We start from the raw sequence: 21,503 nt of genomic DNA, 5'->3' as shown, positions 1-21,503 counted from the left end.
AATTGAAGTTTAGTTGATTTACAATATTGTGTTAGTGCCTGGATAGCAAAGTGATTCCTTTATACAGATGTATACATATTCTTTTTCATATTCCTTTCCATTATGGTTTATTCAGGATATTGATTATAGTTCCCTGTGCTGTACAGTAGGACATTGTTATTTACCTATTTTATGTATAGTAGTTTGTATCTGCTGATCCCAAATGAGTTTTATTGTTAGATGCACCCAAACTTCAATTCACAGGACTTCCCAGGCTCTGCCTCGTTGTTTTCTGAACTGTCACCCTTATTAATTTCAAAACTACTTTCCTCTTATAAATGGAGCCCGCATTTTCCTGAAAGGTGATTCCAGGATAATGCCACTGTGTACCTGAATTCCATGTCACCATAGTAGGTGTTAACAGAAAATGGCATCTTGGGGGGATAATTTGTTTTCCTAACACACACACACACACACACACACACACACACACACACACACACTCACACACACACACTCACACACACACTCACACACTCACACACACACTCACACACACACACACTCACACACTCACACACAGATGCTTATTCACACATATTTGCCCACGTGTTTTTCTAGCTCCAGACACCAAGCAACACCTGGAGTCCAAAAATAACAGGCATATTTATTTTACATAATTCTTGAGTAGGAAGAGTAATCACTGAAACAGTCTGTTTTGTGGATGTGTAACCTAAGGGTGACCAGATGGCTTGGTCTACATACTGAAATTCTTCAAGGCGCCTGTAGGGGGAGTATGGAGCATTGGGAAGGGACGCTGTATTGGGATTCTCATGCTCCCAGTGTTAAAAGGACAGTGCTATTTCCTCTGTAATGGAGATGTAACAGTAATCACTTTCCTGCCTATATAAAAGTATTAAAATTAAAACCGAGAATTAAATTGCAGGCTAAATCTAGAACTGATAAACATGATTATGTGCAGGAAAGAGAGATGGGACAAAGCAGGAAGCTGAACTTTGATGCACATAACTTGCTTCTTAGTTTTGACTTCAGAGTAATCTAAATGTTTAACACATGATTAAAAACAAGTATTACATTTTAAAATCTCTAAACAATGAAAACAACGACTGGAAATGTGTCTAACTATACATGAGGTTGATGGCATCACTGTACTGAGAAAAGAGTTATTTCAAGTAACTTTAAAACACAGTATTTTGAGCTGGCTCCAGAGCTCAGGGGTTAGAGCACTGGTCTTATAAAACACTATTTTGACTCTACACCTCGATTCTAAGGCTGAGAAGAGTCTCCAAGGAACCTCATATAGTGTCGAACAGTCTTGCCATCAGCAGTAATATTGTTATTATCACTTGAATAATATTATAACTATATTGTAGGGTAAAACAAAAAGACTGAACATTTTAGCATAAGGGGAAAAAGGTACAAGAATAATATGAAAGGAGTATATATTATAAAGTATATATATTCTAAAATATTAATTTGAAATGAAGTATGATTTTTCATGATTTTTTTCTTGAAAAAATTATTTCCTAGTGTTATCCACTAAAAAGGTAAATAATAAAAATCAGTATTTTTCATCCACAGAGCCCATGTTAAGGTCTCTAAATACCATTTCCCACCAGAAGATGATGAAACCCCTTGGAGAAATGTGTGAGTCCAGCTCTGCAGCAGGTGGCACAAAGGTGAGCCTGGGACATCTCACTGCACCAGGAAGCAAGGAGGCTGTGGTAGACTACGGGGGTTGTGTCAAAAAGACACAAGAAGCTAAAAAATGGAACACTTTGAGAATCAAAAAGAATCATTGCAACTGATCAAGGCACATTAAAAAAGAGAAATCCGTATGTCCATAATGATACTTTTTTTTTAAAAAAATGGTTATCTTTGAAAGTTGCTGGGCCACCAACTCATTATTCTGAAAATTGGCAAGAGAGAGAATTTAGCATTTATTCTATCTTGCTTGTCTAAACTGTATTTCAGGTTACCACATGGGTGATGAGGAAAGTTCTTTTAGATAACAACAATTTTAGGTGAATAGGTGTTAACAGATGAAGAACGAATGATAGAACTAGAAAATCACCATTTCTTAACCCTTAGAGAAACAATGGCCCCACCAACAGTCATCATTATGTGCTTATCATGTTAAGTGAAATATTTATGGGGAACTTTAAAATGAACGGATGGACCACCCAAACCTCCAGGTCAGTCCAGCATCACTGAAAATAGAATATACGGACATTACTGCCCCTGGATTGTGCAGTAAGACATACATAACATCACACTTGGTGTATGCTTGCCACAAAAAAATTAAGTGAATAAATAGACTTGAATTTAGCTTAAGCTTCTAGATCTAATTGCCCATTTGCAAGAAATACTAGGGAATATAGGAACATCACAAGTTTAGTGACACCAGAAAGAAGCAGTCAGTTGAAATTAAAACCTGGGGAATTCTTCAAGATGAATAATCTGTTTCTTTAAAAAATAAATGATGTGAAAGAGGAGGGAGTCCACTACAGATTAGAAGAAATTTAAGAAATGTATCAACCAAATGGGTGGAACTTGTTTGCATCCTGATTCAAAATACCAACTTTAAACTCAGACCTTTTAGGTAATTGTGGAAGTGTGAATGTGAGCGAGGTGTCACATGGTAGTAGAAGTGTATTGTTTATTTTGTTAGGAATAGTAATGACATTGAAGTTATATAAGAAATAAACTGTCCTTATGTGTTCACGATACATACTCCAGTACTTATGGGTAGGAAAAAAAATGTGATGATGGACTTCACTTAAAATTATCCAGAAAAAAACATTTGTGCAGGGCCAGAAGGTGTGGAGGGAGTAGATGAAACAATGTTGGCAAAATATCGTTTTATTCAACTCTGAGTGCTAGGTAATTGGGGGTGCATTATCCCATTCTATCTCTTTTTTGTACATGTTTGAAATTTTTCATAATAAAAACAATAAGAACAAAATAATACATTAGGTTAGCATGTGAAAGTTCTTTGTTAAATGTGAAGTTCTGTGCTTGTGAGGGAGAATATTGCTATGCAGCAGAGAGCTGATGGCGGGTGCTGAGCTGATCCAGAGACCCACCAGGGGTGGGAAGGGATGAACTGGGAGTTCAAGATGTGCAAATACTAACTACTACATATAAAATAGATAAAAAACACATTTCTTCTGTGCAGCACAGGGAACTATATTCAATACCTTATAATAGCCTATGCTGAAAAAGAATATGAAAAGGAATATATATATGTATGTATGTATGTGTAACTGAATCACTATGCTGTACACCAGAAATTAACATAGCATTGTAAACCAACTATACTTCAATTAAAAAAAAAAAAAGAGGAAATGGGGGGAGAAGAGTAGATGTAAAGTTCAACAGGGAGCCACCACTGGTAAGGATGCCAAGAAGCTGGCCCTCTGCACCCTAGTGTGAGGGTAGCTTAGTACAACACGCAGCAATTCCACTCCTAAGGTTCAACGAAGGTTTATTCCATGGCTGTGTGACACAGTATCTTCCCCGCCTAAATTACAGACTGCCCTATCACTTTCTATCTCATTACCTCGTTTTATTGTCTCCACAGCAATTATCACTATTTGTGATTATCTTCTTTGGGCATTTGTTTACATTTGATCTCTCCCCATTTCACAGATCAACTTTGAGGGCAGGAGCTTTATCCCCCATTCTGAATCACCAGCACCTAACGTAGTGCTAGGCAGAGTTAAGGTGTCTAATAAATATTTAGTAAATGAGTAAGTGATGTGCGTTATAGCATATTTAATACAGCAACAAATTAGAAGCAAGACGATGCCCAACAATGAGAAATTGGTTCAATAAATGGTGAACTATCCACAAAATGGAAAACTATTCCAGCATGAAAAGTGTGCTAGGAATGAATGTTTGTTGTCATGAAAAGATGCTATAATATATAATTGGGTAAAAAGTTCAGATTATTCGGTAAAAACATTCACAGCCTGAATACATTTTTGTTAAAAGAAAAAGAAAAAGATGGCATTAGAGAAAGATCAGGAGAAATACACATCAGGTGTAAAAATAACTATCTGTGGATGATAGAATTATGAGTTGTTTTATCTTTTGTTTTATTTATATTGGTGTTTTTCTACAATGAACACAATTATTCAATAAGTTACATTATTAAAAACTTAATACAAAGATTTTCTAACAGGTTAAAATTTTCAAAGTGAAATAAACCATCTTGTGAGGTAGAGAGGTGACATCCTGTCCCTGGATGTGTTCGAGCATTAACGAGGTCACTCTAGAAGGAATTTTTTTCTTCATTGAGTGGTCCTGCTACACAGTCTCCAATAGTCCCTTCAAATGTTAAAAGATGTTGTGAATTTTATATTATTTACCCATAAACTTTTTAAAAATATATGTTTAACTAAATAAGTAATAATTATTTCTACCCTATGATTGATTATAAAATAGTTACGGAATGGATATAATGTCAAAAATGAGTCCAGGCATTTTTTCATTTGTCTCTGAACTGGGCGGAGCGCGGGGTTAATGTGTGCTTTGGACTGAGAAGGCACCACACCTTGATGTAATTTTCTCTGAATATCAAGTACAAAGTGAGGATTAAATTATAAAGTTTATACTGTCAACAGTCAATCAACAGTTGTTTTTGAGCAACTGCTATATACGGATGCAATCATATGCATATACAAATCACACTGCTGAGCAGAGAGAGCAACACCAGGGCGTGGGAGACACAACCACTGTCTTCCAGAAGCCCAGAGTCCGTAGCTGTATGAGAACTCTGCCTCGCTTAGCAACGGACTGAGAATCAGCAGTTGGCCCTTGGGTTTTGATTTCCCTTTGAGGTCCTCTCACATCAGGACAGATCTCTCTAGAAAACAAACTTATGGTTACCAGGAGGGAAAGGGGGTGGGAAGGGATAAATTGGGAGCTGGAGATTTGCAGATACTAACTACTATGTATAAAATGGATAAACAGTAAGTTTCTTCTGCATAGCATAGGGAACTCTATTCAATATCTTGTAGTAACCTGCAACAAAAAAGAATATGAAAACAAATATATGTACGTATATGTATGACTGAACGATTATGCTGTACACCAGAAATTAACACAATATTGTGAACTGACTATTCTTCAATAAAAAATTAATTAAAATTAAAATAAATAAAAGACAGATCCCTTTACAACAGTCTTCAGGGCATACTTGACCCTAAAAAGAGCAGAACTCCTTTCCCTTGACTTCCTTTAGCACAGCTCAGACAGCCTGACACTTTCAAAAAACGAACAGCTGGGTCTGCCAATGTTGCATATTACAAAACTTTAAAATCTTTATTCTATAACCATCTCAAGTGTTAGGTAAAAATAGAATAAATATTCCTTTAATGCATATGTATGCTTACAAGCAAGTAAAAAAATTCTCAGTTTTCATAATTGAGAGGGAAAATTGAAAACCAAACTAGAACAGGAAACCAGACGTGGGTATGGAAGCTGCCTAGGGGTAAGGATGTTCATTCCTAGGGGTTTGAGATCTAAAGTCATAAAGAGAAAGAGATCGTGTTGGGGGCAAGAAAGACAGCATCCTCAGTGAAAAAGGTGGACCAGGAAAAGGGTCCCACAGACACGGGGAAGCTTGGCTGCCTCAACCTGGGCTTACTGAGAGTGGAGAGAATAAAACTTTATAATTTAAAACCACAGGCCTGTGCCTCATGTTGGTTTGTTGTTCTTCCAAAGTAGACCACACATGTGGTCTGAGAACCCCTAATCTAAGTAATTAAAGTAAAAACTGGTCCCAGGCAGGTGACCTGCGTTACTTGAAAGAAACAAACCCAAAATTAATCTAGAGGGACATAAGCCACACAGGATGCCCACAATCAAGTCCCACTGAAAATGGATTCATGATGGATTGTTTGCTTGTGTGTTTTGTGATTTTGAATTAAAGAGTTCACCCTCTGTGAAAGCCAATATAGTAGGACTAAACTACCAAGAAATTTCAGATTAAAGAACTATCTGATGAATATTATAAAAATAAATATAATTCAAACTATTAAAAACAATAAAAAAAAGAAATTTAAAACATAAGAAAACAGATGAGCACCATGAAAAATAAAAGAACTGTAAGAAATTACAAATTAAAAATCAATGAATAGTTTAGGTGAAGATTACATTTGGCTAAGAATTCAAGACAAAAAAGATGATGGCTTAATAAATTATAAGTTCCAAATTTAAAATTAGTTTTGTTTCACGTATTCAGTTCCAGAGTGTGACCACCCAGCCCTGGGACTATGGCTCCACAGCCACCTGAGACTGCTGCGTCTTCTACCTTTCTGTTTACAACTCAGAGGGGACGACACTTGCCCTTTTGGTCCCATATGCAGTTTCCAGCCATCAATACACAATCCGAGCAGGGAGAAGACGGAAGATATGAAGAAGGAATGGGGCAAAGGGATCTAACCTTTAAAAAGTGTCCTGAAGATACTTCCACCGGCATCCGGTTGCCCAGAACTGCACCACATGGCCATGCTTAGCCACAAGGGAGCCCGAAATATCTATTCTGGGCAGCCATAAACCTGACAAAAAATTATGAATTTATTTAATGTGGAAGGAAAGGAGAATAGGTATTGGAGCAAACTAACAGGTGGCCAACGGTATGTTAAGAAGAGCTGGGAAGAGAAATCATGAACTGGAAGATAGATACGTGGAACAGATTTAGGAGGCGGTGGTTTCTGGAATACAGAATGTAAAAACCCTACATATTTCTAATAAGAATTCCATGAAAGAAAGAATGAGTGAGGGGAAATATTTGGAGATATTGGCTTAATATTTTGAAGAATTAGTGAAAGTCATGAATCCTCAGAAACAAACCTCAAGGGAAAATTGTAAAAAGCACCAGAGAAATAAAATATATTGCACCCCCTCCCCCCAAAATGAGGCTCGCAGCACCCTTCTCAACCATTAGTGTCAGAAAATAGGGAGAAGATAGCTTCAAAGTGCCCTGAGACAGTATTTGCCAGCCTGGCATTCTATAGCCATCTAAAGCATCATTTAAGGATGAGGACTAAATTAAAATATTTTTATATAAAGATTGATTTTGCCACTGATAGATTGTAGTTAAAAGAACTGGTGAAGTATTTACTTCAGGAAGAAGGAAATTGAATCAATAAAGAAGGAATGACCTGAGGTAGGCAATGGAGGGAGGGCAGGGGAGGGATGAAAATGTGGGTAAAAATAAGCAAGCACTGACGATATAAAAGGCTAGAAGTGATATGGCTGTCTGGAGGGTGCTAAGATGAAGCTCTAATATTGGCCAAACATAAAATGTAAGGCAGAAGGACGAGGACGATTACAGTTAATATGCTCTGGAGCGTGTGCGTGGAGAGAGCTGTCTGGCAGACAAGTTATTGACGTCCAACCTCACTAGCTTATTCCCACGCCACCCCTTGTAGGCGTGGACTAAGATTTTCAACTCTAGCCCCCTCTGGCATCACACGATGGGTGCCTTTCCTGGATCCTTTCCTTCCCAATTCCCTGCCCATTTTCTTGTTGAGGAATAAAAGATGATGGTGGTAGGGACAAAAAGAAAAGGGCGAAAGGAAGAGCTACTGGGACGGAAAAAGCAATACAGCTTGGCGACCGGTGAGATAGAAAAGCAAGGGAAAGGGGAGCTTCACAGATTTCACTGCAGCTTTTAATGTAGAGGGTGACAGTGGCCCCATCACCTAATTAGAGAAATCTGAAGGGAAAAAAGAAAAACACTAGTTTGAAGAGGCAGTTACAGTTTGTATGAGATATGTCTGAGACAGTCAAATGAAACTATTCCATGAGAATCAGAGGTTTTCAATCTGTAATTTTCAGGAAATGTTGTGGCTGGAGATAGAGTTTTTGGAGACATCCATGTAAGGGAATCACCCAGATTGCAGCTTTCTGTCTGAAATTCTAACCAAGAACCTATAGCAAATTTTCGGCCCTCAATAAAAGTGAGGAATGGGTGAATGAATGAGGTTTCTCTATAGAAAGAGAAAGTCAGACAGTTATAGGCTGAACCTTAAGTCTAATGCACAGATTTAGAGGTAGAGCTAGGAGAGAGAATAGCGAAGAAATTCTGGCATGACAGTGGTCAGTGCAGCATCATTCAATGGGATTAAGGAAGAGTTAATAAAAGACAAAATAATGAAAGGTACTCTTTGAAATTTGGGTGAGACACTAAGGGAAAAAAGATAGATGGGCATGGTACCTGGATATAAAGTTAATGCCCGCATTTGTTAAGCCAGGGCAACTTTGTTATGATTGAAGACATAGGAGAGACCCAATGAGCCCTAAAATGTCATGGTTCACCCGCCCTCTGGGATAAAGTTCCAGGAGATTTGGGTAGTTGCACGAGGCCCTGCCTTATCTATTCCCTGACCCACTGTATATGCCCACTTGTCCTGACTTCCTTGAGCTCCAGCCATGCAGAATTATTGGCTACGAAACATGTGCTCACTTCGCCAGCCTTTGCATTTAAGGCTGTTTAACTTAAGTATTTTTTTCCTATCTACTCAGCCTGGCCAACTCCTATGCATCCTTCAGTACTAAGTATAAACAATACGTTTTGCCAACTTCTCCTCTGGATGAGCTGTCCCCTCTCTGTGGTTCTTACTTCAAGCATGTATCACATGATATTTGACTCTCTTTCCCACTAAACTGCTGGAGAAGAGTTGCTTGCTTGTATTATACAGTACTTAGCATATAGTAAATGATCAATAAGGTTTTGATGAATGAAAGATTGCAGTTATGAATTAACAGAAAATCACTGGATGGGAGGTGGGGGGCAAAGAGGGAGAAGGTTAATTCCTGACTTTCAGATACATGTAATCACATTTCATAAGCATAGAAGACTAGCCTTTGAGCACTGCAAATTAAGTTTCCAAACATGCAGAGCTGTTATAGCTACATTATTGGCAATAGATCTGATACATTCTTAAGAGATATATCATTAAATAAGGCACATTGGAAGCCATAGCTCTTGCTCTGATGCCATGTTCATAAGAGAAGAAGAGATACTTGCTTCTCTAAGGTGGACTATCACACATCCTGAGGCAAGCTAACATATTTCAGATTTATCCAGGCCAAATCATTCTGATCTGCTGCAGTGTCATTAGAGGATGTTTTCCTTACTCAATATGAATGCCAGTGTTCCTGTTCAACCTGTTCTGCTTAGTTAAGATGAAACTTCTATCTCTCCAGATGGCATCTTTTATGATAACTGTTCAGTGATTTAAAGATTCCAAGATGGATCATGCAGCAGGAAGAAAGATCCTGTGTAATTAACCTGATTCAGATGCCGTCCTTTGCCTTCTGCAGTCTTGCTTCTCCTCCACCTGGATTTCTAGAATCGAAGATCTGAAAACAGTCTTAAGAATTGTCTAGTTCAAATCCCTGAGTAATTTCTCTGACTTTATCTTTGCTCTCTTCACTTAGAACTCAGCTTCCCCCTAACTGCTCAATTTCCTCCTCAGCTCAACTCTTAACTTTCTAGCTGCCCACTCATTCATTCTCCCAACAAGTAGTTACTGAGTGCCTTCTGTGAGCCAGTCTCTGTTCTTTGCACCAAGGTTACTGCAATGATCAAGACAGACAGACCAGGTCTGGTCTCTCGATAGATTTCACTGAAGAGGTGGGACCACATTCATTCCCAAGGACTCGCCTCTACCTCTGGAAGACTTAATACTTTGTGTTTATATCCATTTTCAGGGATTCTGTGTTGGAGTTTCCAGCCCCATATCCTGCCTTATATTGCCAGAACTTCAACATGTCCGGGAACAATTTTAACCCTCTTTGTCCTCACACCTCCTTTCTCCCGACTTCCTTGTTTTTTCAATGATCATCATTTCCTAGCCTTTGGCACAAAGTCTCAGAGAAGCCCAGTTTCTTCCTCTTCTGCAGTCCATCACCCAGCTCTGTCTGTTCTTCCTTCTGAACAAATGCTTTCGACACCTATCGTTTCCTTTCCTTACCCACTGCCATGTACTGAATTCACGTCCTCATTTCAAGCCTGGACCCCTGTACCTTTCCACAGTGATGTCCCGTGTTCCCTCCACTCTCTTCCTTCTCCAGGGCATCCTAATCACCACTGCCTAACTAATCTCAGGGTCGCGTCAGGGAGTACTGTAGTTGTTGTGTAGAACGGCGTCTATGTTTCTAAAGTACTTCTTTCAAAATCATTTTCCTACCATCACATGCCACAAATAAGACTGTTTCTATTCCTTGATTTGACACCCAAAACCATCGTGATCTGGCCTCATCTCTCCTCTCTAAGGATGTGCCCTCAGGGTCTTTCTTCATCAGCACCTCCATCTTGGATCTCCTTTCTCCTTCCTCTGTTCAGGCTTGAAACCATGCCCCTTCTCCCCCAAAACACATATTAGAGTTCAGTATTCAGAACATTGGTTTTGGAGTCAGACATACACAGTTCAAAATCCTGTTCTGCCAATTACACGCTGTACAATCTTGGGATGGCTTCCTAACGCTGTATCTCAGTCTTCTTATCCCAAAAATGTAAGAAAAAATCTAGTTCGTGGGAGAGTTGTGAGGATTAAGTAAAACAATGTCCAGCTCATAGTATCTGATCAATTTCACAATCAAACCTGTATGCCAAGGAGCTGGAATTCCAAGCTACTCCCCGAGCAGTGAAAACCTCTCACGGGGCCAACGTAACTCTGAGCAGCCCTGAAGCGTCTTTCGCCTCAGGCTGCCAAAGAAGCAAGAACCTGATAATCATATGCTTTCCTGCTCTGTGCAATGATTCCTACTTTCCTGCTCAAATAAACAGAGATGATAATACTGCCTTACAGAATTGTGAAAGAGGATGTGAAAACACCGTATAAACTGCTGCGTTCTGTATAAACATCAGTTGCTGTTTTTATTAGTATAATGACATAATTTAAGCAGGAACTGGAGCCATCATGAATAAAACACGTTCAGCATTGTTGTCACTGTCTTACTCATAATACTCTGTTAGTAGCCAAAGATAATAAGAAACCTGATTCCACCTGTCGCAGTGTACTGAGTGACAACCTTTGAGTAGGACTTCATGTTGCCAATTCCCCTCAGGCCCCGAATTCGGAGGGGTGACTGCTACCACCTCAGAGGGAATGCCTGTGCCACACATACACCTTACCTGCCGCTAGAAGTCAGAAAAGGCTGTGGAGCCATGAACAGAGAGCTCCAGCCCACCCAAAGTAGGTTTCTAGGTTTCTACAATAAAGCTCTTCTTAGAACGCCCAAATCTTTCTCATCAGGCTCTCCTCACGGTGGCCCCTGGGGGTCAGGGATACTTGAGCCTGGTGGTTCCCTCGTCTCATGGTCAGCCATCTGATCCACATCAAAGTGCCTCGTGTACAAGGGTGGGTATTTCCACTCAGATTCATGTGTCTCTTGGTGAGTCATCGCCTTTCTTCCCCAAAATTCATGCTTCGGTTTCCTGATTAAGGGTCACCCCCCACCCCACACCCTCAGGCTGGCTTTCCAATTTGTCTGTTCTGAGTCAGGTGGTTCTCCCTTCCTGCCTCACCCCTCCACCAGGTCCCAGGGCTTGTTGCCTCAACACACAGCACTGGTATGAGAGATGCAGATCCATGCGTGATGTCATCTGTTTGTAAACAATTTCCATAAATCACCTCCTACTGGGAATTACAGAATCTCAGAAATGGAAATAAGGGCCCCTCCCGCCCAGAGCACGACTGCCTTGCTGCGCCTCCCTGACAGGGGTCGTTTGGCCTCAACTTCAAACATCCTGGATGAATCAATGGTGCGTTTCTGACCTTGCTTCCGAGCAAATACCTTTTGCTGGGTGGATACCATGACAGTGCTTACCAGTCATTGGGCCATTGATGGAGCAGCAGCCAAGAAGCCAAGCTTCAATTTTCTAAGAGCCTGGCTGTGTCTACAGTGACCTGAGTGTCCCTTCCCCTGGGTGGTGATTTCTAAGACAGTAGGACTTGACACCTTGGGTCTGAGAACTTGGACTTTGGAGTCAGACAGACCCCAGTTCAAACCTCATCTCCCTCACCCACTGTGTGGGGCACAGGGACATTCACTAGCTGTGTGGCTTTGGCCAAGACACTAAAACTCTCTGAGCCCCAGTTTCATCACATATTAAAAACAGGGACATTCATGTCCCTATTCTGAGGTTATTGTGAGGATTAAATGAGATAACACACGCACAGTGGCTGGCCTGGTGCCCAAGGAAGCGTAAGGAGCAAAGTACGTGCCCGGTAAGTGGGAGGTTTTGCCACTGTTATCGCAGTTGTTGCTGCCTCTTCGCTTGTGAACCCAGAAGACACCACTGCAGAGGACGGTGCTGTTTCCTCTTCCTGAAATGAGCAGGCAAGACCTACGTCTGCCAGCCGGAGCTTCTGACCTGCTCAGGAAGACACCACCACCACCAGCACCAGCCCCCTCTCCAGGGAATGACATTCCCACACTTCCGAGCATGGCAAGTTTCACCCTGCCGTGTTCTGGAAACCCATGGCTCCCCGGTGGGTCTCAGCTGCATGAGCGAGGCCTGGAAGGGGAGATTCCCAGTCTCCTGGAACGCTCAGCTGGAAAAGTCCCCTCACCCAGCAAGCAAAGCAGTGGGCCAGTGAACCTCTGTGGCAAAAATTAAGTTTCAGCTCACCTGATCCCAAAGCCGCAAGAGGTGCACATCCAAACCTTTGCCAAGCAGCTGTCAGGACCTGGTGGGTAGGGATGAGCACCCGAGTGGCAAGGCTCTGGAAGGCTTTGGGGGACCGAGCAGAAAAGTTAGGAGCATAGGCCCTGGCTCATCCATCAGGCACCAGCTGAGCGACTTCCAGCAAGCTCCTTAACCTCAGTTCCTCTTCTGTAAAATGGGGATAACAGCACCTACGTCACCGAGTCATTGTGAGACTTGAGGCGATGCATGTCACGCAAAGTCCTTAGAATACTCCCTGGCTCCGAAGGTGATTTCTGCTATCGTGACTAAGTACCAGAAAGCCACTCTTGTTCAGGCATGAATCCTCGTTTCCTCCCTGTTACAAATACGCCAAGGCAGGGCTGAGTGAGGGGTAGTGGATGGAGTAACAGAACATGACAATAAACACACAAGTGAAAGAACAAATAGGAAATGGGGTGTTCTCAAGAGGTAGAAGCTTTATTACGGCATGTCTTCAAAGGACAATGAAATCAGTAGGCATTTATTGAGCACCAACTGTGTGCAAGCCCCCGCAGACAGTAGAGTCCAGTGTCCTACCCACCGCTTTCAGGTTCCCAAGAAGAAAAATCACATGGGGATCAGGGGGTTTTGTGGGGCTGAGAACAGCGTGGGTGTCTGAACATTTAGGGGGCGGGGCAACCCGAGGCCCCGCCCCGCAGGGGGCGCGGTTTCGAGAGGCAGAGGCGGGATCAGCAGGAGGGGGGCCGCCCGCTCTCGGGCTTGGCGGTGAGGCTCGCGCAGGTGGGGTTGGGCCGGCTGGTGGCCTTGGCGGCCGCCGCAGCAGCCAGAGCTCCGGGCGTTGTCCTAGCACTGGGACCTCTGGCTGTCGCCCCCGCAGCAGCAGCAGCCGCCTCTGCGCTGCCGCCGGCGCCTCCTGGGAAAGCAGCAGCAGCCGACGGAGCTGGAGCCGCAGCAGCCCGCGTCCCCGCAGCAGCCCCCGTCCCCGCAGCAGCCTCCGTCCCCGCAGCAGCCCCCGTTCCCGCAGCAGTCCGCGTCCCCGCAGCAGCCGGAGTCGCAGCAGGAGGACGAGGCGGCGGGCGCCGGGCTGGGGCACGGAGCCGGGCCCTGCGAAGACCCCTTGGAAATGCCTTTGGCAGAAGCCGAGCTCAGCTGAGAGGACATCGCGGAGAACCTGGAAGAGAAGCTGCCTTTCACACGCCAGCACTTTTTCTTTCCAACCCGGGCTTTGGGGATTTGGCTTTGTGAGCAAGTGAGCCTGGCCTGATGCAAGGAAGAGGGGGAAAGACACCAAGAAAGAAGGGACGCAAAGGAACAAACCCCAAGCGGGCGTTCCAGTGAGTGAGTCCCACTGAGTTACACCTGCACAGAGCGGGAAGCCGTCTCTGCAAAGAATCCGTGGTTTTCCCACTTTCTCTGAGTAGAATAAGGACCACCCATGTTCTCCACAGTGGAACAGAAAGAGGATATTGTGTGAATTTTTCTGCATGATCCAGTCCAAAATCTCCTCCTGGCTCTTTTCCCTTCCCCACTACACTGTGGCCATAGACCTTCAGGTGGTATTTGCCTAGTTATTAGCACTGAGTAAACACAACCTTAGTTAGAAAAATACCCCAATCACACGTGTCCATCTGTCCCAGCCACCTGGGTCTAAAGGTTCCACAAATGCCAGAAGCATCTTTCCTGCCTATGCCTCTCATTCCCCACACCCAGAAGAAAAAGGAGAGTGATGCAGAGGGTGGAAATACATCCCCGTCCAGGGGACCAAACACCTGGGTTCCAGTCACATCTCTGCTATAGACTTGCTGGGTAACCTTACAAAGTCAACCTGCCCACCCCGACTTTGGCCTCCATGTCCTCACTGACACCAGGAAGGGCCAGCTCACTTGAAGCTGAAGGCACTTTGCAGGGCTCTCCTTCTGCATCTGCCTGCTGGCTATGTTCTGCCTTCTCCTCCCTTCTGCCTTCGCCTCTCCCCAACCTCCTCCCTCGCTGTTCCACTTGGAGACTTACCAGACCCTGGCTTCACTGGAAGATTCAATCAGTTTTCCAACTGGAATGGGCCACCTGCTAGGCAGTAGTGGACTGAGCAGTGTCCAGCCACAGAACCTTTTATAGATGCTAATTAGGCGCTGGCTCTTGGGAGGGGCGCATTTCCCAATAGACTGACACTCAGCTGACACTCACATCCCAGAGACATTCATCACTCAGGTAGCACCGTAGGTGGTGCACGTGGATATTCAAGTCACCTCACAGAGGTGCCAGGATTGCCGAGGCCTGTTTACTTTCCAAACAGGACCCTATTCACAGCTGGGAGGGCTGTGTATGTGCCAAGACAAGGCACAGGGGCTCCAGTGAGAGGAGGTCTGGACCCTTTCCTGGGACTTGTTCTCTTTGCCCTTACACAAACACGCGCACACACACACACCCTGCTCCCCTGTTCACATGTGAATCCCAGTGCAGTCATCTAGGTGGTAGTTTGTAGTCCACTTGTTATCTTGGTTCGCATCTCTTTGGCTCTTGGTCCTTAGTCCCTCAGGGCAGGGTGGTGGACTGTGTGAAAAGCCTGTTAGGTTTTATCCAGATTGGGTTTGAGTGAAGATGATGGAGGAGATGCCCCTATGGGAATTCCTTTGGCAATTTCTGTCTGTCACTGGAGACAAGAAGAAAAACCCAGTCAAAGTGGTGGAACTGTTAAGACCAGAAAAGCTGTGAATATAGTCAGGTTACCATATCTCCATACAGCCCTGGTGGGCCTAGAAAGAAAAAAAAGCTTGTGCAGAGTGCTCGTCCAACAAAGCCACCCTGCGGGATGCTCTGATCCTCACTCCACCCCAAATTTTCTTTGAAAATTAGTTCTCCCTGGGTCCACCACCCAATGTAAAGGGAGGGAAGGAAGGAAGGAAGGGAGGGAGGGAGGGAAGGAGGGAGGGGGGGAGAGAGAGAGAAAGAGAGAGAAAGAAAGAAAAGAAAGAAAGAAAGAAAAGAAAGAAAGAAAGAAAGAAAGAAAGAAAGAAAGAAAGAAAGAAAGAAAGAAAGAAAGAAAGAAAGGAAGGAAGGAAGGAAGGAAGGAAGGAAGGAAGGAAGAAAGAAAGAAAGAAAGGAAGGAAGGAAGGAAGGAAGGAAGGAAGGAAGGAAGGAAGAAAAAGAAAAGAAGGAAAAGAAGGGAGGTAGGGGGCAAAGAAAGGGAGAGAGGGAAGGAGGGAGGGAGGGAAGGATGAAGGGAGGGAGGAAAGGAGTCCTTTCCTGAGGTCCAAAGTGTCCATGAAAATGGTACCTTTAGAACAACTAACTTTTAACAATTGGGAGAGACTTTGGCAGTCAACTGGTTTCAAAACTGTTTCTTAATCAATGCAACTGCCCGTGAATGTGAGATAAAAGAGAAACCCAAGACTAAAAATTCAAAAATTGATGATGAGACTTAGGTTTGGGAGTGAGTGAGCTGGGAGTGGCATGAGGGAGCAGACAAGAAAAGGTGGGTCACAAAAGATGCCAGTTTCGTTTAAGATGGCTTTAGAACCCGATTACCCAGTTGCATGTACCTGGGGCAGCCTGTTGGTGAGTACAGATGAGACATTCAAGAGGTGAGGTCAGTATTAGAAGAGAGAAGGAAGTAATTTAAGTGTCAAGATGGGGACAGGATCTCCTCTGGGAGATGACAGAGGCAAGTATGTGCTCGTTATATGGACCTGCTCTAGCCTCGTATATTAACTGACTTGCCCGTCACTGTTAAATGTTATCAAAGGAAGGGCTAATTGTTCATCTTGTACATAAAAGGCTGATTCAGAATGATCATTTGTGAGTCTTTCCTGAAGGAATCAGTCTATTCCTAAAGGAAATAGAAAACCCAGCACAGTGACCGAACCCCCCAGCTCCCCCTTCTATTCCACCCCACCCCCACCCCCTGCCACCACCACCACACACACCACAAGGAGAGAGTCTTTGGTAGAGGAAGGACTTTCAGACCCAAACTTGGGCTTCCAGGAGCCAGGGGAAATGGGTTCAGACATTCCATCCTGCCTCCTAACCTCACTCTCCCAGGAAGTAACCCTCCACCAGCTCTGCTCTCTAGTCATATGATGGAAGTACCTGGGATTACAATAACCAGAAAAGTAAAGGTGTTCATTCATTGGAGCCCAGAATGAGCACTTTAGGTGATCTTATTGCCCAAAACTAGGAAATAAAGTCTTTTTTAAACTATCACCCATGCTTGAAGGAAATGTTCTGTGAGCCATCTCACTGTGACCTTTCTAGGTACCACCATCTCCTCTCGGAAAACCTGCTCCCAACACTTCTCATACGAATCTCGTTTCAGAGTAAAGGTCTTGGACATGATTCTTTCCTTCAAACATAAAGTTCCCACCTTCAGATCATAAAAGGGAATAATGTTTCCCAGAAGTCTAAGTACCTTCAGTGCTGAAACCTGTTTCCCAAACTGAATTTTTAAGTGTTCACTTGCATTTAAGAGAAGGGAAGGGAGGACGGCTTGATGCAGGGGGTGAGGAGTGAGAGAGGTGAACAAAATCCTCAGGGGGCAGTGACATCAGGAATAAAAGACTTTATTGTTACAGAGAAAATAGCTTCATAACCCAACTCCGACACCAAGTCCCCCAAAGAACTGTATCTGAGGGGAATCGGGCCAGTGAACACGAGAGACCAGACCGCTAGCCCTCACAGCGGAACGAACACGGGCAGGAAGAAGACGGAAACTCAAAGCATCTCAGAGGCCCTTGCATTCTCTTCTGCTGTCCCAAACCAGGAGAAGAGACGTCTCAGGCTGGGCGGGTCGCGGGGACTTGGGCTCCTGCAGTGTTGCTCCTCGGTGGTCCTCATGGCCCAGGTCAGCAGCCGGAGCAGCAGCCAGAGCCCCCAGAGCAGGAGCTGGAGCCCCCAGAGCACGAGCTGGAGCCCCCGGAGCAGCAGCTGGAGCCCACAGAGCACAAGCTGGATCCCCCAGAGCAACAGCCAGAGCCACTACCACTACCACAGCAGCCAGAACTCTGGTGTCGGCGTCGAAGAGATCGGCGAAGCTTGTGGTGGCTCAGGCTGCAGCCGCCACCCCCAGAGCCACAGCAGCCCCCAGAACTGGAGCCACAGCAGGAAGAGACTGGGGGGCACTTGGGGGGGCACTTAGGGGCAGGGCTCTTGGTGCACTTGGGGGGGCACTTAGGAGTACACTTCGGGGGACATTTTGGGGGACACTTGGGAGGGGGCTGGCACTGCTGCTGGCTTTGCTGGCAGGACATCTCAGCGGGAGCTGAATGAAACTGGAAGAAAATACAGAAGTTTTAAGTTTAACTAGCCCAAGATAACTTCCTTACGTTTGAAACTGAACCCTGAACTCACAAGATTTCTTCTTTCTGATGATCGGATTTTTAAAACCCAGTCTCCCCAAATGAGTTACAAGAAATAGGCAAAATGTTTCAACCTAGGAACTCCATAATTTCAAATGATTATTTTTGCAATTTCAAAAAAGTTGACAATCTTTTTTTCCCTTCCCCCAATTCTCCCTCCCGTTCCAGCAGAGCCCTGCCTGCCAAATCCACATTTCTCCTTGTCTTTCTTCAGTATGGTCATCAGCTTCTCTCTGCTGCAACCCCAGCACCAAGAGTCCCTCCTGCTCCTTGAGATGCACCTTACCTGGTTCAGGCACTGGAGCAGATCACCCAGGAGGCAGGTGGACTGAGGTGCTGTCAGAATCTCCTGCCTTTTATACAGGTTCAGCTCTGACCTGGCATCAGATGATGCGGACCATGTGCTGATAGCTTCTTTCCCAAGGGGCACAGGTGACTACCCTCCACTCACATCCCAGGGACCCAATCCTCCCTCCATAAGCATGTCGAGTATTAACCCACAGGAAGATCCCCTGAGAATTGCTGGCCTCTAAGATAGTGAAGGAGCTTGGCTGATTGCACACAGTGACAGTCAATCCCACAGGCAGCTCTGCTATGCTCCCTATTTCCTAAGCTCGGTCAGTAGGGTTCTAGACCTCTGGGATGAAGAGAAGTTCTCTCTTCTCTTTGGCATGGGAAATGGAGGGGGAAATTCCCAACATGGGAAGTAAATGGACCTTTTGGGAATAAGGATAGAGATTCAAAATGTAATGCCAAGCCCAAGCTAATCTATATGATCTAATGCGACTTTTTCATTCTTAGCTGATGCCATAGGCTGGACTGAGAATGCTTGCTATCTCGAGATGCTGTTTTAGGCAGGGCTAGTGCCGATGGCCCGTGGTTGGGCTTCTGTCCTTACTTGAACTTGACCTACCAAAAGAACATACATATAGCAAGGGTTCAGCACCAACATTCCCTCTGAAAGGGAAGAATAAGTCTAGGAATGGCTTCTCTCTCCACATGTGGTCCTGAAGAAGGCACCTTTGGCCTGCCCAAGGTGAGATGGCAGGGCCCAGGTGTATGCTGAGGATGGAGCAGGAGAACTAGACTCAGGTGGAAACTGCCAGATGTGAGGCATCAGTTCTGGTCACCCTAAGGAAAGAGTGTCCAGCCCGTGAAGATGGTTTTTGTGTAAATGACCTGCTGATGGGGCTGTTGGGGGGAAGGGAGCAGGGACACACAGGGTTTGCAAGCCCGAGATGGGATCCAAAGCTTTTTTCCCTACCAATAGTATTCTGAGGGCAAGTTAGGGCCCCAGGAAAGTCCCCAACATCTGTTTAGCCAGAAAGGTAGCCAATATGGCCTGTTCACAAGGAAAGCTGCAGCGGCAGGAAGTAAGACAGGGAGAAACATACAGTATACCGCAGCCCTAAGCTGGACAGGGACGTGGGCTGGCTTGCAAATTCAGGCAAGTGATTTCATCATCACTGTAAAATGGGGCTAAAACAATTCCTAGCTCACTAAATAAGGAATTATAGTGTTCTTAGAACCGTGCCAGGGACTTAGTTCAAAATGCAAGTTTAATAAAAAAAACTTCTCATTATGGATTCTCTCGTAGCCATGAGAAAATACTTTTTAAATTTCAAATGACTGATCTGCCAGTTTTTGAAACCAAAACTATTTTTTGCACTATCAGAGCTTAGCCCCAATGCTTTCTGACAGAAAAACATAGTAATACAACTTACTTGTTCGTGGGGGATGAGATTATAAGAAAGCCTTGTCATTATGAAAAAATACAAACAGGAAGAATCTTAAATTCAATTGTGATCCCATCCTCTGAGTATTCTTAATGTTTTGTTACTTTCCTTCCGGTCTCTTTTTAAAATTTCATTCCAGTCTTTTCCACTATGTATATGTATATTTTTTAGTGATTTGTGTTTTGTTTGGGCTCTTCACAGTCTTTGATGAAGTTTTTTTTATACGTTTATCTTACTAACTTTTTTATTCGCTTACCTTACTAAATGTTTTTTTATACGTTTATCTTACTAACATTTTAACATAAACGTTTCCCAAGCTGTTCTTCATCCTTTGGAGGCATTCTTTTTGGCAGACATAGAACATTCCATGAAGGGCACAGACTCCACTTATGGGAGCGTGAGATCCAGGACCAGTCCCCAGCCCCAGCTCCCGGCTTGCAAGCCATGTGTCCTGGGACAAGTGACATGGGCTCTCTGTATCACTGTCCTCATCTGTGATGTGGTAAAGGTAATAGGTTTATCTCATAGGCTCCTTTGCAGACTGAGTGAGTTAACATCCATAAAACTCTTGGAATAGTGCCTGGCACATAATAAGCACTTAATGAATATTAAAAGTGAAACCTGATGAGTTGCCACTTCTAAATGCTCAATAAAGACCACCAGGTGGGGAACCAGGGAGGGTGCTTTGGCTGTGAGAGCTCTGTGCATCAGGGGATCCAGCTCACCCCCCATTGCTGAGAAATATAAGAAAGGATCTGAATTTCTGGAAAAAGAGGCCCAACAGAAATTAAAGGAATTATTCATTTAATACAGGGTGTGATGAATTCTAAAATGAACATGTCCATCCCTCTTTTTCTTGACATTAGTTGGGTATGTGTCCACATAGCCGATTCACAGTAAGGTCTGAGTGCAGGGACCTCTAAAGGGTCTAGTTTAGTGCTTTGTAGGTAGTTGACACTCAATTCTCTTTTCCTTGTTCAGTTTCATTTGCTATTCGGTAAGGAGGATGAGTGCCTCCAATAAATCTGAACCCAGATTTTCACTGACCAATTCCAGACCTTTCATGGAATATACAATAGACAATGTGGAAAGGACTTTGGCCATCATTCAGAGACAGTGGTTCTCAACCCCACTGTGGCCTGGGCACTGACAGTTTCCAAAAGTTCACTGGTGGTTTTGACGTGCAGTCGGGAATCACTGATTGAAGCCACGTCCCTTATTTTGCAGATGAGAAAACTGAGGCTCAGAGATGGAAAGAGGCTTGTCCCAGATCACACAGGGACTTAGAACCAGAGCAGGAACTCGGATCCTGCTATGAGCCCGCTCTCCATCGCAACACCATGCCTCTTGAATATTTTATTTCTTCTTGTTTGATTTTTTTCTAGCAAGCTTTATTTTATATAACTTCCTTGTTAAAAATGCTACTGAAGTTGGGGTGAAAATAGTAGTAAACATGGTGAATCATTGTCCGAATCTCATGTTTAGAAAAGCTGTAAGTCATCCTTACTGCTAGCTGCTCTAACTAACCAGGAATCAAGTACCTGTATCTGAAAGGCAGTGTCCTGCATCACCAGGGCTGGGCCATCTGGCAGGCCCAGAACTCTCTCCAGGGTGGCATCAAGGGTGGCACTCCCTTGATGACATTCCCTTGGCCCAGAAAGTCAGCCTTGTCCATGCTTTTGAGTTTATCAGTCCTGGTGGTGCTGAGTCACTGCAGCTCACTCACGGGAGACTGATGACGTC

The 21,503-nt window shown here is 44.1% G+C and overlaps 2 long non-coding RNA genes across 2 annotated transcripts; both read right to left on the bottom strand.

Moving 5' to 3' along the window:
* Positions 1 to 13,129: 13,129 nt before the first annotated feature.
* On the bottom strand, positions 13,130 to 15,087 carry LOC141574358 (uncharacterized). Its single transcript, XR_012501304.1, has 2 exons — positions 14,684 to 15,087; positions 13,130 to 13,844 (listed from the first exon to the last, which is right to left on the bottom strand). It is a non-coding gene; the product is annotated as an uncharacterized LOC141574358 (long non-coding RNA).
* A 2,126-nt stretch (positions 15,088 to 17,213) lies between these two features.
* Positions 17,214 to 18,428, bottom strand: LOC141574308 (uncharacterized). Its single transcript, XR_012501208.1, has 2 exons — positions 18,311 to 18,428; positions 17,214 to 17,937 (listed from the first exon to the last, which is right to left on the bottom strand). It is a non-coding gene; the product is annotated as an uncharacterized LOC141574308 (long non-coding RNA).
* Between the last annotated feature and the right edge of the window lie 3,075 nt (positions 18,429 to 21,503).

This window comes from Camelus bactrianus, chromosome 21 (genome assembly GCF_048773025.1).
Source record: "Camelus bactrianus isolate YW-2024 breed Bactrian camel chromosome 21, ASM4877302v1, whole genome shotgun sequence".
NCBI lineage: Eukaryota > Metazoa > Chordata > Mammalia > Artiodactyla > Camelidae > Camelus > Camelus bactrianus.
This window is presented reverse-complemented; position numbering and strand designations above follow the sequence as displayed.